This window comes from Oncorhynchus clarkii, chromosome 6 (assembly GCF_045791955.1).
Source record: "Oncorhynchus clarkii lewisi isolate Uvic-CL-2024 chromosome 6, UVic_Ocla_1.0, whole genome shotgun sequence".
Classification (NCBI taxonomy): Eukaryota; Metazoa; Chordata; class Actinopteri; order Salmoniformes; family Salmonidae; genus Oncorhynchus; species Oncorhynchus clarkii.
Window position 1 is genome coordinate 62,838,371 of NC_092152.1, and position 14,440 is coordinate 62,852,810.

The window sequence follows — 14,440 nt, forward strand, 5'->3', positions numbered from 1 at the left end:
ATGCTTCACACCCTCCTGACAACACCATATGGTCCACTATTCTACAACGTTTCAGTAACATTTTAGCAGGCCAACAATACTGGTGTACCTTTTTATAATGTTGTTCACAACATCTCGTAAAATCCCCTTGAACGTCCCTCCAACTGGGGATTATTAGTAACCTCTGACGTCATTTGTCAATAAGACAGCAAGCATGGCAGCATCTTCAGCCTTCAACCTATTGATTTAGAAAGTGAAAGCAGCTTTTTATGGACCCAAAAATATTTTTTAAAGTCACAATCATTTCAATGACCTCCATGTTTGATGGCATTTCCCAGCTCAAACACGTGAATGTACCCTACTCAGTAATTATGACTTCACAACTGTCATTTATCACAGTTGGTTATGAACGCAACATTATTCCCAGAATCCGCAAACTTAAATGTCATTCATTACCTAATTTATATTCTTGACTAGCCTGTGTGCATATTTAATCTAAGTAGGATCTTAGAAGGCAGGGGTGAGTTTCCCAAAACCTCTGAAGCACTAAAATCATCTGAAATCTATTGGTAGGCAATCGATCTTAGTGCACAAACGTTTTGAGAAACCCACCTCAGATCAGTTGATAGAGATAGGTGTACAATTGGTGACTGACTGCAGGACCATGGGCCTGGAACTTCAGACAGACATTTCCTTCCACCCAGAGAGAGAGAGAGATCCAAACCTCCTCTCTCTCTAACTATTTATATGCTGCTGTAACCTTGTGGTAGCAGTCACACTCCGCCTGCCACCTGGCTCCGCATGGATGACTGCCACCACTGTCATTGTCAATAGTGTTCAGATGCAGGCGTCAGCTGCGGGCGGGCAGGCAGGAGACCAGGCAGGCGGTGGGGAGGGTGATGAAAGATGCACAGACAGACGAGGGGACAGATTAATTATTCAGGGACACAGGTAAGAGCAGACAGCGGGGAAAGGATGTGTCAACAAACTGTTTTGATGATTAATATTTTTGTCCCGGGTCATTTGACAGTGGTGGTGAGGGTATGAAAGGGCATTAGGGTTGCATGTGTACTCAGTCACCCTCTAACAGTCACCTGCTCACCTCGACCTTCAGTGAACCTAGACTCACCCCAACCTGCGACAGGGCCACGAGTACAGCCATCCTACCAAGTCCCTCTCTGCCTATACTCTTACATCTGCAGGCTGGAAGTGAATATTTGGTTATATTGTACCTGTGTTGTTAATAGTCTAGGGTGAGTTGAGCTTACTTCCAGGTGGCATGGCAGAGTTTATGCAGGATCTCTAGGGGGTGCATACACACCCCCTGCTGAAGTGACATCCCTTTTTATATGTAAAGCTACAGAGGCTGACAAGAGAAGCAGCTCCACTGTCCTCATTTCAACTATGACTCACGTCTCCCTTGCCTTGCTCTTGGTTCTGGTGCAGAGAATATTCAGTGGAAACTATATAGCTAGCTGATGGAGATATTGCAAGAATGACTTCATGTGTTCTGATTTTGGGGGCGAAACAAATAATAAGTCGCTCACTTTGCAGCCGTATCAGCAAGTCAAGTGGAGGTACATTAATATTTTTAGCGAGTCAACCGCTTCCCATTCTTCCTGTGGTACCACTGATCATGTGATCAACGTCCATCCGTGGCATTAGCTCACCTGAGTCTTTAATCAATACAGTGGGAGTAGAGAGGGATATGGATAGATGTAGAAGAACACCGTGGCGAGGGTGAGGGATGATGGAGTTTAGGGGTATCATGACTACAATGACCCTCACAGAGCTAAATCTTATCCCCCTGTCAAATAAATCTCAGCCCCTGACCCAGAGCTTTCACTTGATTATTCATTCTGTGTGCTCTTGTCACTTGCCAAAAGGCAAACTACATGACTCATTGGCAGAGCGTTTAAAGTCTAGCTGTCCTTGTTTGGCTGAGAGCTGCTGCAATTGACATGGGATGAAATAAAGGAACGAGGGATGGGGGTTGGGGCGGGCCACAACAATGCAATGGACATCTCCACTGTGCTAATGTCATGGGTTGAATTATAAACCCCAGAATCAGCTGTTACTGTTGCCAGAGCAGAAAGTCCAGGGTGATGAAGTGCTTTGCCCAAAGTCAGGATTTTTGGCTTGGATGAAGACACCCAGGTCAACACATTGTTGTGTTTGGGGGTCGGTTTGTATCAGCACAAAAAACAAAGAGCAGGCTACATGGGGACAATGGCACAGCATCAGATCTCCTGTACTGAACGAGGCTGCAAGTGTGCAGACAGTATACATGTGTATGTTGCAGAAAACTGTTAAAAACTGAGAAAGGACAAGATAGTGTGTGTGTGTGTGTGAGAGAGAGAGAGAGAGAGAGAGAGAGAGAGAGAGAGAGAGAGAGAGAGAGAGAGAGAGAGAGAGAGAGGAGCTTATCTCTGGCTACAGGCAGCAGTTACACCCAGAACCATGCCTGGGACCAGGAGGGAGGGTCAGCATGTTTCAGTCTACAGTTCTATGGATGTGAGTCAGTGGCTGATGCATGACAATAAAAACTGGGCCTGACTATTAAACACCTGTTATTCCTGCATCCACACTGGGAATTCACAGCAGTCGCTGCCTTCCTGATACAGGATTGAGTAGACAAAAATAATCTCACTGTTGATGTTGACAAAACTAAGGTCTGTATGAATGTACTCACGTATCTGAAACTGCAAAAGCATGATTGTTTTTCATGTTAAGTAGAGCTATTCAAGTATTGAGGGCAGATATACTTTTTTATGCCTTTAACATGCACACGTTACATTCACTTTTACAGCGCACCAAATCCATATCCACCCATCCATTTAGTCTCAACCTCACTTGTGTGTGCCATGGTTGACTTTGTAAAAATAGCTTAACTCGATCCTTTCCCATCTGCCATGGACCATAAGGAAAGCAGGTTAATTGATTTGTGAGGGAACAATCGAGTGGTGACATAAATGCGAGTTACCCAATCAACAATCAATCTGCGTCCGTAGTCATGCTAATCAGGTAAATCCGGACGTGGTCATGAACTGCAGGTTAGTTTGGGTTGTTGACTTGTCCTGCATGCTCAACTCATGGAGCATTATGCATTCAGTGAAGAGCCCACATTCCCCAATTAATTAAAGCGTTCCTTAACGAGCCTTGATGTGAGCAGCAATGTTATCTTTTCCCATTTGCTATGTAAATGACGTCCTCATCTTTCTACTTATCATACCATGTTGGTAAGATCAATGAGAGATTTCTTGGGAGCTCAGTCCTGCAGAGTGATGAATGAACAGCAAAGCTGCCATTTTGGTCTCGCGTCTTTGATTCGTCCAAAAAGGCAAAAGGATGCCATCTGTAAAGTGCATCAAATATGTTCATGTTCTTTCTTTTAATTGAATCAAGTTATTAGGTGAAGAAGAGTTGTTGAGAGAGTTAAAATTACATATAGCCTTTTTAAGAATTGTGGTGCAGTGCAGAGCAGTATTTGGGGTATTTTGATAAAGGCGTTGGTCTTTGGTTAGGACTTAGAAGAACATGGTGTGTGAAGAACACAGAACAGTGGTGCTGATGTAGGGATGATGTAAATCTGCACACAAAAACACAACGTGAGAGACAGTCAGGAGTGGTGTCTGTTTTAAAAGCTTGTTTGACAAGGCTTGACACCAACAGGAGACAGTGCCCTTTGCACGCATGCTAGCTGTAAATGTCTCTGTAAATGTCTCACACTCTCCTTTCCAGCAACAGTAATTGATGCCTGTGGCAAAAATAATCTTCAGCGTTGTAGGCTATGACACCTTTGCAGAAGGTTTTCACTGGCACTCAAAGATGCATGCACCTGTGGGAAATTCACACACCGTCAAAAACCTTCCCCAACTGCCTGGACCAGCGGCAGAAGGCAGGACGGCCAGCCAGACAACTAGACCAGGTTGACACCATTACTTCTTCTGACTGCTGATTGCTGGGACAGAACTTTGCCTCCTTTCAAAAGTGTCCTGAGCCCCAAATGCTGCAGAAAAGGTGGCAGAGAGACTATGGCAGGAAGTGTCTTAAGACTCTCTAAATCTCAGCCCAGTTCAACGCAAACTGTTCTTAACCTAAATTCTGCAGAGAAAGTGGCAGAGAGACTATGGCAGCCATGCTCTCAGACTTGTTCAAGTGAAGGGCATATCTCTGGATGATTGACTAGATGATACTGTATACGGTCTCACTCTGGCCTCTCCTAGCTGCAGAAGGGAGGGATGAAGGGGCCGTGTGGGGCTTTCCCTCCCCAGGGCTCCCGAGGTTAAGAGCTCTGGGTTCTGGTTTAAAGTCTGGGTAGAATGAGGCCTAGTGTGGCGACACAGAGCATCTAGTTGCCCAGCTAGCACATTTGGTTTCTTGAAAGTTGTGGGAATGTACATTTTTGGTTTCCCATTGGTTCTGGGAACGAAGCCATAAGTTACCTGATGGTTAAAACGGAAAGTTTTTAAACGTTCTGAGAACGGAAGTGAAATTTTGGTCTGTTCTAGGAATGTACATTTTTAGGTTGCAGGGAGGGTCTGATAACGTTTTCCTGTGGTTCCTTGAAAGATTTCCTGGGATGTTTTATTAACTTTATGAGAACAAAAATTATAGGTTATTTGAAGGTAATTACATAACGTTCATGTTTCAATAAGAATTTACAAAGCTGGTCATTTTAGACTATTCAAACAGACCCTATTTCAAAGGAAACAAGCACTCATTGAGATCAGGTGTGACCAGTTAGTTGGTGCGGCCAACACACCTGAACAAACTTAACATGAGTGTCAGCGTCAGTGGTGTATAGGTGAGGATGGAGTCAAGCGCAGGAAACAGAACTGAGTAAAAATAACGTACTTTACTTCGGGAAAAATAAACAGTACAATAAATCCATGTAGGGATAACAAACCCTAACACACAAGACTAACACAAAACAGGAACAATCACGCACAAAACATAATGAGAACCAGAGGGTTAAATAGGGAAATAATTATAACGTAATGGGAACCAGGTGTGTACACTCAAGACATAACAAATGGAAAAAGAAACGTGGATCGGTGGCAGCTAGAAAGCAGGTGACGACGACCGCCGAACGCCGCCCAGACAAGGAGAGGCACCAACTTCGGCGGAAGTCGTGACAATGAAAGGATAGAGAGAGTTTTGTTGATGCTGAGAATGGAATGTATATGTTTTTAAATAACATTCTTGCAAAAGTTATTTAGGCGCATTAACACTGCACGTTAGCACAGGGCAAAGAGCCTCCTTAGCCCAGGGCTAAGCGAGTGTTCACATTTACACATTCTAAAGTGGGCTAGCACCAACCTTAGCTCAGCTCTAGCGGGCCCTGCTCCGGAGGAGGGTTAGCACCGACTTTGTGGTTAGCCCCAGAACACAGTGCCAAAATAGCCAGCGTGAAACAGGGTCAAGAACAATACCTATAAAGCTCACTGTCCAATCACAAAAGCTGCACTATCACTTAATTTACATATGCTCGTGATGCCTGTAATGCATTTTGATAAATACATTCTTATTATTTCATCCTGAAGACATAATCAAAAACTTTCATGCGTACACATATTGGTTGCTATGCCTTACAAAAATGGTTGCTATGCAGGCTGGCTCATGTCTTCTCACCTAGCCAACTAAAGTTACAAACTTTATAGTTGGAAGGGCAGCAAACCCTCCATTTTTGTAATTTTTCATAACTTTCTATTGTTATTCAATTCGATTTATCCATGATAACAATATTGTTGCATGTTTTTGCCTGGATCAGAAATGTTAATGTCTCGTTCATGCACAGCATTTTCCGTACAAGGGTGAGATCGAATTTTAAAAGTGAAACATTGTTTCCGGGGTCTGACAAGCAGACAGCAAGGTTTATACAAACCATCACTGTTGGAAATAATATGCTAGGCTAGAAGCAAGAAGAAACAATGTGTTAAATTGCTTATAACATTGGTCGCGTGTCAGAGACAGAATGTTGGTCGCATGTTGTGTTTGTCCGTTAGCCCAAGGCTTTGGAATACCAGTGTGAATCCTTATCCCAGGGCTAAAGCTTATCCCATTGTTAACAAATTATTGTGTGAACACAGGCAAAGCTAGCCCGGCGCCAGTCTAACCCGGGGCTGAGAACAATGCAGTGTTAAACTGCATTTTGTAAAAAGACCCCTGTAGATATAAAAAAATATATATATTTAAAAATGATTTGTTTAAACATTGAATTTGGCCTCACTGCTATTATCCCATACAAACACATTTAATAACATATTCATACACGGCAAAACAGAGAGTCAAAAGTTTGTTTTGAAGTGTCTGTCCTATATCTGAGAGATCAGGAAATTATTTTCATTATTTTTACCCATATTGAACTCCTTTTTTGGGGCACTAAATTACTTCCATACATTCTTCCATCCATTGGGGTGGCAGATAGCTTAGTGGTTAGAGTGTTGGACTTGTAACCGAAAGCTGACAATGTTGTTCTGCCCCTGAACAATGCAGTTAACCCACTGTCCCTGGGCCGTCATTGAAAATAAGAATGTGTTCTTAAATGACTTGCCTAGTTAAATAAAGGTAAAATTAAAAACAAATGTCTTTAACTTGTACCGACTACCATCAGATGAGAATTATGAGACTTGTGGGAATCCTAGAGCAAAACAACCAACATGTACATATGTGTTTGTGAGTCTCACCTTTCGATAGTGGGCTCATATTAATGTGTAGCCCAAACAGTTCGGACGCTACAGACAGAAGCTGGCAGATCGGCGGTACCGACTTTAGACGAGTCCCGTGATGCTTGTGGGGGTCGTAGAGCAAAACGGAGAGTCTCCTCTTTCCACAGAGGGGTATTATTAGTTTGTGGCCCAAACGGTTCCAACGTTACAGATGGTTTTGTGAGAAGACCGGTGTTCGGGATGCCTCAATGTTTGACATTCACCGTTGTAGCTCTGCCAGCTTTCACCGCAGAATCGGAAGGCCGGCATTGGCGGATGCAGTGGATTGAGACACAGCCCAGCAAATAGAGATATCTACAGACAGATTTTGTTGTTCTTTTATACTAATTCTAATTCGACATCGACTCTAGGGATTAATGTTCTCTGAACGTTCTGAGAATATGACTTTAAATAGAACCACGAGGAAACCTGTAGAAAACCTTACGCTTAGGGACTAAAATTCCCTTAGAAAGTGTTTTTTTCTTAAAGTTCTCTGAATGTTCTGAGAACATGACTTTGAATAGAATCATGAAGAAACCTGTAGAAAACGGTATGATGAAGTACTGAAATTCCCACAGAAAAACGTTGTTTCTTAACGTTCTCTGAACAATTTGAGGACATTACTTGAAATATTACCATGAGGAAACCTGTTGGAAACATTATAGGAAGGTTGCATGCAAAACAACCATAATACAACCAAACACTCACCAAGCTCTAAGAAACATATGGTTCTCAGAATGTTTTGTGCTAGCTGGGTAGAATGGAGCCTAGTGTGGAGACACAGAGTATCTGGTTACAACTAGGCCTAGTGTGGAGACTGTATCTGGTTAGAACGAGGCTATACTGTAGCTACAGTTGGTCAGGCAATTAGATAGGCACTGTGTGAAACACTACCTCACGCTGTTCTCAATCCATTGCTGCATGCCTGCCTGCCTGCCTCAGCACAATAAATATGTATGAGTTAAAGCTGAAATGTAGGGAGGGACTAAATAAACCATCCAAATGCCAAACAATTGTCATACCCATACCTGTTGCTGCGGAGTCACTCTTTTGTGATAAAACTGGCCTAATGGGTTATAATGTACAACAGAGGATGTTTATAACTTGAGTGCCCCTGAGCCTCTATCCAAAATCACTCTGCATACCAATCTTCCATCTTCAGCTTGACTTTTTAATGACTCAATGGCTCTCAGCAAGCTTGTTTTATTCTGATGCTGTACTAGCTCTTCTGATGTCCAGGCAATGTCAAACACACACACACGCACGCACACACACATACACACACACACACACACACACACACACACACACACACACACACACACACACACACACACATACACACACACACACACACACACATACACACACACACACACACACACACACACACACACACACACACACACACACACACTGATCTGAACTAACCTTTGGAATAGTCATAGCTTTATGGGTGATGCATTTAGAGCCAATCTTAACATATAAAAAAGGATAACAAGATCAATATACCCTACTTTTCTATTCACAAAGATGTTCTTTTTTATCTGGGAGGCTAGTTCAGACAGAATAAACTTTATTGATCTCTGACTCCAGGACACCACCTAGTATCCTTGAAGAATAACAAACTTAGTTAGTTACATTCAACCCTTAACTTTGCACACTGTCTAATAGTCTAACAAGCATGTTTGGAAACAGTAGTGGATCATTGAATTGCAAATCAAGACCAGACAGCATCCACCCGCTGTGTGAAGCCTTTAAAAACATGCAATGAAACTTTACACAGACCACAGACAGTATTTAACTCTACAATAAACACTGCTAGCACATTTGATTCCTTGGAAGTTGTGGGAACGTACGTTTTGGGTTTCCCATTGGTTCTGGGAACGAAGCCATATGTTTCCTGACCGGTAAAATGTAACGTTTTTTTTTAACGTTCTGAGAACGGAAGTGAACATTTTGCCTGTTCTGGGAAGGTTTATTTTTAGGTTGCAGGGAGGTTTTACTCTGGGAGGTTTTACTGCTCTGAGGATGGAAATTATAGGTAATTTTGAGTTGTTTTAATAACTCCCTTCAAAAATTCCCTGAATGTTTCAGTATGTTGTTTACATACTCATCTCATATGTATATACTGTACTCGATACCATCTACTGTATCTTGCCTATGCTGCTCTGTACCATCACTCATTCAAAAATCCTTATGTACATATTCTTTATCCCCTTACACTGTGTACAAGACAGTAGTTTTGGAATTGTTAGTTAGATTACTTGTTGGTTATTACTGCATTGTCGGAACTTGAAGCACAAGCATTTCGCTACACTCGCATTAACATCTGCTAACCATGTGTATGTGACAAATAAAATTTGATTTGATTTGATTTTGACTTTTAATAAAGCTGCTAGCCCATTTAGGGTTAACTTTTTTGAACACCAAACTCCAAAAGCACAGATAGGGCGTAGGGAAATTAATGTCCTTAGGCACTAATCATGCAAACACATTTTTATTGTGGCATGGCATCAGTGAGATTCAAAACTATAATCTTCTGTTTTCTATCCATGAAATGAGTTCACCGTGCGCCACCACGAGGGATCTAGCGTGCATTGTTTTTTTATGCATACAAAGCTGTTCAATTTTGTCTATTTAAACAGACCCCATTTCAAAGGAAGCAAGCACTCCTTAACATCAGGTGTGGTCAATTAGATTGAACACATTTGACAAAATAGAGGATAGAGAGAGTTATTAAATGTGCTGCAAATGTTCCAAAGCCAAGCAACTATCCTGCACCATTCCAAGAAAGTTGTGGGAAGGTTGTATTCTTTTCGTGATCAGTACACATCAACGGATCATGTATTTTCAGATACGTGAGGCAATCCTTTTATTAAAAATTTAAAACTGAAATATCACATTTACATAAGTATTCAGACCCTTTGCTATGAGACTCAAAATTGAGTTCAGGTGCATCTTGCTTCCATTGATCATCCTGGAGATGTTTCCACAACTTGATTTTTAGTCCACCTGTGGTAGATTCCATTGATTGGACATTATTTGGAAAGGCACACACCTGTCTATATAAGGTCCCACAGTTGACAATGCATGTCAGAGGAAAAACCAAGCCATTAGGTCAAAATAATTATCCGTAGAGCTCCGAGACAGGATTGTGTCAAGGCACCGATCTGGGGAAGATCACCAAAAAAATGATTCAGCATTGAAGGTCCTCAAGTACACAGTGGCTTCCATCAATCTTAAATGGAAGAAGTTTGCCACCACCTAGACTCTTCCTAGAGTTGTCAGTCCGGCCAAATTGAGCAATCGGGGGAGAAGGGCCTTGGTCAGGGAGGTGACCAAGAACCCGGTGGTCACTCTGATAGTGCTCTAGAGTTCCTCTGTGGAGATAGCAGAACCTTCCAGAAGGGAAACAATGTCTGCAGCACTCCACCAATCAGTGCCTTTATGTTGGAGTGAGGCACCTAAAGGCACCTAAAGACTCCCTGACCATGAGAAACAAGATGCTCTGGTCTGATGAAACCAAGATGCAACTCTTTGGCCTGATTGCCAAGCGTCACGTCTGGAGGAAACCTGGCACGGTCCCTACGGGGTCTTTTCAGTGGCAGGGACTGGGAGACTTGGCAGGATCGAGGGAAAGATGAACGGAGCAAAGTACAGGGAGATCCTTAATGAAAACCTGCTCCAGAGCGCTCAGGACCTCAGACTTGGGCAAAGGTTCACCATCCAAAAGGTAAACAACCCTAAGCACACAGCCAAGAGAAGGCAGGAGTGGCTTCGGGACAAGTCTCTGAGTGTCCTTGAGTGGCCCAGCCAGAGCCCGGTCTTGAACCCAATCGAACATCTCTGGAGAGACCTTAAAATATCTGTGGAGCAACTCTCTCCATTCAACCTGACAGAGCATGAGAGGATCTGCAGAAAAAGAATGGGAGAAACTCTCCAAATTACAGGAGTGCCAAACTGGCGTCGTACCCAAGAAGACTCAAGGCTGTAATTGTTGCTAAAGATGCTTCAACAAAGTCCTCAGTAAAGGGTCTGAACACTTATGTAAATGTGATATTTCATTTTTTTATATTACAGAAATGTGCAAATTTTCTAAAATTGTCTACATCACCGCCTGGTACGGCAACAGCACCGCCCACAACCGCAGGGCTCTCCAGAGGGTGGTGCAGTCTGCACAACGCATCACTGGGGGCAAACTACCTGCCCTCCAGGACACCTACAACACCCAATGACACAGGAAGGCAAAACAGATCATCAAGGACAATAACCACCCGAGGCACTACCTTTTCACCCCGCTTCCATCCAGAAGGCTTGCCGTACCAGGCGGTGATACAGACTGACAGGATCCACTCAATTGTGCACATGTAAAAGTTAGTGAGGGTTTTTGGTGACAAACCAAATTTTTTCAGCCTCCTGAGGTTCACCACACTGTATGTGTGCGTGGACCATTTCAATTTGTCTGTGATATGTACTTTCCACCTTCTCCACTGCTGTCCCATCGATGTGGATAGGGGGGTGCTCACATGGCTGTTTCCTGAAGTTCACAATCATCTCTTTTGTTTTGCTGACATAGAGTGAGAGGGTATTTTCTTGACACCACACTCCGAGGGCCTTCACTCTTCCCTGTAGGCTGTTGCGTCGTTATTGGTAATCAAGCCTGCCATTGTAGTGTCGTCTGCAAACTTGGAGACGTGCATGGCCACACTGTCGTGGGTGACGAGAGAGTACAGGAGAGGGCTGAGAACACACCCTTGTGGGACCCCAGTGTTGAGGATCAGTGGAGTGGAGATGTTGTTTCCTTCCTTCGCCACCTGAGGGCAGTCCGTCAGGACATCCAGTTGCACAGGATCTCAAGCTTAATGATGAGTTTGGAGGGTACTATGGTGTTAAATGCTGAGCTGTGGTCAATGAACTGTGTTGGTTGCACTGCATTGTCCTCAAAGTGTGCAAAGAAGTTATTTAATATGTCTGGGAGCAAGACGTCGATGGCCGCTGGTTTTCTTTTTGTAATCCGTGATTGTTTGTAGACCCCACTGTTGAATTGCGACTCCACTTCGTCTCTATACTGACACTTTGCTTGTTTGTTTGCCTTGCGGAGGGAATAACTACACTGTTTGTATTTGGCCATGTTTCCAGTCACCTTGCCATGATTAAATGCGGTGGTACGTGCTTTCAGTTTTGCTCGAATACTGCCATCAATTCACGGTTTCTAGTTAGGGAAGGTTTTAATAGTCACAGTGGGTACAACATCTCCTATACACTTCCTTATAAACTTGCACACCAAGTCAGTGTATACGTCAACGTTATTGTCTGAGGCTACCCAGAACATATCCCAGTCCACGTGATCGAAGCAATCTTGAAGTGTGGAATACGATTGGTCAGACCAGCGTTGGATAGACCTAAGCAAGGGTGCTTCCTATTTTAGTATCTGCCTATAGGAGGGGAGCAACTAATGAATTCATGGTCAGATTTGCCAAAAGGAGGGCAGGGGAGGGCCTTGTATGCATCACAGAAGTTAGAATAGCAGTGGTCGAGTGTTTTACTCAGTCATGTACTGCAATCGATATGCTGATATAATTTATGTAGCCTTGTTCTCAGATTAGCTTTGTTAAAATCCCCAGCTACAATAAATGCAGCCTCAGGATATATTGTTTCCAGTTAATCATGAATCATACACCCCCCGCTCTTCTTCTTACCAGAGAGATGTTTGTTTCTGTCGGTGCAAAACACTGAAAATCCCGTTGGCTGTACAAACTCTGACAGCATGTCCCCAGCTAGCCATGTATCCATGAAACAGAGTATGAAAGCAACTCTTGCCCTATTTTCGTTGACTTTGTTAACTAGGGACTGGACATTAGCGAGTAATATACTCGGAAGCGGTGGGTGGTGTGTTCGCATCCGAAGCCTCACTAGAAGACCGCTACTGCACCCTCTCCTCCTCCAATGGCGTTGTTTTGGGTCGGCCTCTGGAATCAGTTCAAATGCCCTGGGAGGTGCAGACAAAGGATCCGCTTTGGGAAGGTCGTATTCCTGGTCGTAGTGCTGGTTGTGCTGGTAAGTTGATGTCTCTCTGATATCCAATAGTTCTTCCCGGCTGTATGTAATAACACTTAAGGTTTTCTCGGCTAACAACGTAAGAAATAATACTTCGAAAAACAAAATACTGCACAGTTTCCTAAGGACTTGAAGCCAAGCCGCCATTTTGCATCTCGCTAATAAGATAACTTTCAAGGGATAAACTAGAAGGCTAGTTTATCAAATATTGTTTGATTTGCTTGCCATCTATAGTGGTGATGACAGTTGTCTGACTGACAACTTTACCAGGATGAGGACTTGCCGATATCAATCTATTTCTTGAAGTCTAATCTCTGATGAAGCAATCTAAATGACACATGTTGTTTGCTACATGCCAAATGGATAGCCTACGCTCACCTATCTGAAAATATGTGATCAATTGATGTTTACTAATTGTGAAAAGCATGCAGTTACTTGGTCCCTATAAATTGAAAATGTGTTGTTCTGACTATGCTCTTCAAGATGTGATGATATTAAAACCAAATAGTACCAACATTTATTTAACAATCCCCTGAAAATGGCACATTATCAATGGTTTTATCTGAGCTGTGGGTTTTCTTGCCCCCCAGCAGCCAAATCGAACACTCTGCACTGTATTGTGACGTTTTGTTGACAAAGACCTATCCAAACAGCTTCAAAATTGGGATTGTGTTCTGTTTATATCACAAGGCAAATATTTATCTTTCCTTATTTGATTTGGTTTGAATTGACAAACAAACCAACAGCCAACAGATGTCAGAGCAAACATCAGCCAGGACAGAGTGGGGACACTGCCCCAGGCAACATCTCTGGAAGGGGCATTAAGCCATTAAGCCAGCTTTAAAAGGGCAATCTGCAGTTGCTATCTCTTTTTGGAATTCTATTTGCCCATTGATTTTTGAATAATATTACTTATACAGTAAAAGTCTCATGAGCTTAGTTCAACTGTTGTACCCCATCAGAACCCAACATATGAGCTTGCTTTACTCCAAGGATTGATAAACATTGTAAATGTAAACACACACTGTATAGCCTGAAAACTCTACATTTGATATCTTCGAGGTTTCATCCATAGCTCTGTCTATCATTTGAGAGTTGTTACATTTATCCAGGCCCATCCCTCAATGATCTGCAATGAGAGAAGAACAGTGCATTCGGAAAGTATTCAGACCCGTTGACTTTTTAAAAACATTCTGTTAGGTTACAGCCTTAATCTAAAATGGATGAAATTGTTTTTTTCCCCCTTATCAATCTACACACAATACCCCATAATGACAAAGCAAAAACAGGTTTTAGAAATGTTTGCAAATTTATAACACAAAACAAACTTAAATATCACATTTACATAAGTATTCAGACCCTTTACTCAGTACTTTGCTGAAGCACCTTTGGCAGCGGATAGAGCCTTGAGTCTTTTTGGGTATGAGGCTGCAAGCTACAAGCTTGGCGCACCTGTATTTGGGGTGCCAAATACAGAGAATCTTCTCTGCAGATTCTCTCATGCTCTGTCAGGTTGGATGGGGAGCGTCACTGCACAGCTATTTTCAGGTCTCTCCAGAGATGTTTGATCGGATTCAAGTCCGGGCTCTGGCTGGGCCACTCAAGGACATTCAGAGACTTGTCCCAAAGCAACTCATGCCTTGTTTTGGCTGTGTGCTTGGGGTCATTATCCTTTGGCCCAGTCTGAGGTC

At 42.9% G+C, this 14,440-nt stretch overlaps 1 protein-coding gene across 1 annotated transcript in view; it reads left to right on the plus strand.

The window, feature by feature from the left end:
* LOC139412168 (inhibitory synaptic factor 1-like) overlaps positions 1-14,440 on the plus strand; it is a 53,645-nt gene that overhangs the window by 10,676 nt on the left and 28,529 nt on the right. The window lies entirely within an intron of this gene.